We start from the raw sequence: 3,823 nt of genomic DNA on the forward strand, positions 1-3,823 counted from the left end.
CGACCCTTAGAGTCAAAGTCCAAAAATGTAAACAAACGACTGTCACTGTCAAAGTGACAGATCATAAGCCTCTTTTTCACGTTCGTTTTTGTTTTACATTCTCAACTGAGTACTCCCGTGGTCAAACTTACCAACACCGTTTAATGTCCTATTAGAGCTCAGCGAATTTTTTTTTGGTTTAGTTTTTTTTCTTTCAACCGTGACATTGGCAAAATCATCATTTCTCACAATAATGGAGCCATAAAAATAAAAAGTGACAAGTGATTAACATGTCCCATTCTATTCTGACTAATAATTATAATGGAATAAATAAATCTATGTATATACCTATTATATATATAAAGCTAAAATTTTTTACTCACTGATAGAAATAGAACGCATACTTCCCGATATGGTGGAAAAAAGATATTTATACCGATGTACGCGGATAGATTCCTAAGCAAAGAATCAAATATGAGAAGACCTGAATGTGGAAAATATGAAAGAGTGATCAACGGCCTGCAAAAAAATAATATATGGAGGGAATATTTGTGCACTTTATGAGGATATCCTGGTCAATTTCCGCCGGAAGTAAAAAATATTCGAAATTCAAATAAATAAGATGGTCGCCATACAAATTTCAAATTTTGCTATCACAAAAACTATTAGAGATAGGTAGGAGGTGCTCGAAGGAATATCATAGAGATTAATAGCGGTCAACGCCCTGGATTAAAAAAAAAACAAGATGGCGAATTCAAAATGGCGGCCGAAGAAAAACTTGCTTCGATCCGGCTGAAAATTGGGTCTTTACGAGTCCTTAACCATAATTTGGGATCAACAGTTTCTTTTCGCCATTTTTTAATATGGCTGTCATATAAGCGTTTTTTTTTGTCAAAAGTGGCTGTTGCAATGGACTTGCTCTGATTCGACTGAAAATTGGCATGCGGAGGCCTCTAGAAGTGCCGGATAATAATTTGTGGTCAAAATTGGTTTTTCGCTATTTTCAAATATGGCCGCCATAGAAGCGTTGGTTGGCGGTAGAAAAAAAAATGCTCTGATCTCTTTGAAAATTGGCATGTGCGGGTTTCTAAGAGTGCTTGATAATAATTTGTGATCAAAAATTATTTTACGCCATTTTTTAATATGGCCGCCATTCAACAACTAATAAAAATTAGCTCTAATTGAACTGAAAATCGATATGTGGGGATCTTTGTAGGTGTTTGATAATAATTTGCGGTCGACATTTATTTTTCGCCTTTTTTCAATATGGCTGCCATACAAACTTATTTGGCGGTAGATAACAATTTCTTCTAATTCGACTGAAAATGGCATGACTTCAATCACAATTTGGGGTAAAATTTTGTTTCTGCCGTTTTTCGATATAGCCGTATTTTTTTATGTAAATAGCTATTGAAAAAACTTGCTTTGCTCGGACTGAAAATTGGCACGTCTACGATTGTTTGATAATAATTAGTGGTCAAAATATATTTTTGCAATTTTTAAATATGGCAGCCCTTAAAGAGCTATTTCAGTTTTTTTTAAACAAAGCTATAAGTGCCGAGGCCGGAGGCCAAGATCCGCGGAGGGCGAAGCCCGAAGCGTCCGCACGCCCTCAAATGGAAATAATATACGGAGGCGTAATAGATTACGAGTACAAGATCTCACAATTGTAAAAATGTAAAGCATGCTCCCCGATGTACATAGTAGAAATGAGATACTTATTATAGCGTTGTTGTATCTCAATCATATCTGGTAGATTCCATTTTCTTCAAAGCTATGGCAAAGAGAAGTATTTACGGGGAAAGAATGCCAAACTACTGCCGAATTTCCTGTACTATGAATACTAAAACAACGATAATCCAGAATACTCGGACCAAAACCAACTTAGAAACACCGAAGAGCATGAGCACACCCCGTAAACTGAAACCGACCACGCGGCTACAAGGCTCGTTATATATATAAAGCTACAAGTTCAAGTGTACAAAGGTACAGGGCTCGAATATTATATAATACAAGATTGTTTTCACTAGTAATGAATATAATTGTAACTTTTTCATTGAAAAAAAACCAACATCAAAAGTTTACACATCGGCTTTTTTCGAATTCTTTGGGATCCTCTCGTCTGATTCTGACTACTTGTTTGCAATAGGACTTAGTGTTACTTCTTTTGTACATTTTATACTTTTTTTCTGGTTGCTTATGGGCATGGTGATTTATTAATTATAATCCATGTATTGTGTCAAGTGAAAAGTCGACTTTTATTTGTGGAAAATATTTTTTTCATTTGTAATAGTCGAAACGAACCCGGAACAGCATCGTCGGCATCAGGGACTATAGTCTATTTCAATAGAATTGAGAGTAAACGTAAACAAACCAGTTGGGTTAAAATTCTGAAGAAACCACTCACTATATGGAATAAGTAACACTTTTATGTGTATTTTGTAGGTTTCCACTAGATATCTCACCACTTTTTCCAACAATATTCGTTTGTTATGCATTATAAAATCATAATTGAAAAATCTTCGCCGAAAACTGAGATTGATTTGACAATCCATAGTCTAGAATGTCTATGGTTGCATAGGGATGTACGGAAAAAAGTTCAATTGAGTGAATCATAGTTTGAGTAAGTGATTGCCTCAAGAGTCACCAGAAACTTACGTCTTGAAGTCATTTGACCAACTCTTGTTTCTGTACCGCTTACAAACGATTTAGCGACTTGTTAACTATCAAGTATTTTCATAATTTTCTGTATTTAACTGATAGCTTCTAACTTTTAAACAATAAATGTCAATAATCGTAAATAAAGAAACGTTTTTATATGTATCACCTTCAATCAATTTACAACGGTCAAATGCGCGGAATTCACTTGATGTTAGTCCAACAGATTCAATTGATCGATCTGATTCATTCAATAATTGATTAGTAAATTACTCTACAATTGCCCATCACTAAACCGACTATGGTCGGGTCAATGCACTCAATGTTTACCTTTACTCTCAATTCATTTGAAACAGGGTATACCTCGAGATTATACCCTTTCAAATAAAAAAGAATTTTCAAAATCGGTCCACAATTGACGGAGAAATCGGGAAGTACACGACATGCCTATAAAATTTGAGGATTTTCATCGATTTCCATGGGATCCACTCATCAGATTCTGACTTGGTGAGAATGGGACCATTCCGAGAGTCCATCCTTACAAACAAAAAAAATTTCAAAATCGGTCCCCAATTGACGGAGAAATCGGAAAACATACATGCAGCCGAACTTATAACCTCCTCCTTTTTTGAAGTCGGTTAAAAATACTCTGTTGGGTTTAAGAATTTAACTTTTTAGAATAATTTTGTGTCATAAAATATTTCAATTCAAAAATTACAAGGAAATAAAAGGGTCACAGCTATGGTCACAGCTCACAGAAATTTACGCAAAAGAAACATCTTAGAATATTCTGTAAAATTATTAGGATGTTAGGAACAGAAACTATGTTTTGTTTTCGATATCGGGTCTACTTCGATATCAGCGGCTAACATGTCAAATATTGACTTTTGTTTACTCATGCAAAGTATCCATCGAACGGTTCTTTCAGATATCCCGCACACTCGCACAAAGACCAATATTTATTTTGGGGCCAGGTTTGAAATGTATGCTTGTAGACATTAATTAAATCTCATTATCATAACCTTCTCGGTTACGGATATTGCAAGATGTGATATTTTTTCTGCCTCCATTGCAGTTATGTTCACACGAACATAAGTAAACACAAACGTAACAAGAGAGCAAAACCAAAACTTAACAAAAAATAATAGGGGTTAAAGTATGAAATTGCCGATTTGTACTGAAAATC

The sequence above is a fragment of the Hyposmocoma kahamanoa genome, unplaced genomic scaffold, assembly GCF_003589595.1.
Source record: "Hyposmocoma kahamanoa isolate Upper Pololo Valley unplaced genomic scaffold, ASM358959v1 102, whole genome shotgun sequence".
Lineage (NCBI taxonomy): Eukaryota > Metazoa > Arthropoda > Insecta > Lepidoptera > Cosmopterigidae > Hyposmocoma > Hyposmocoma kahamanoa.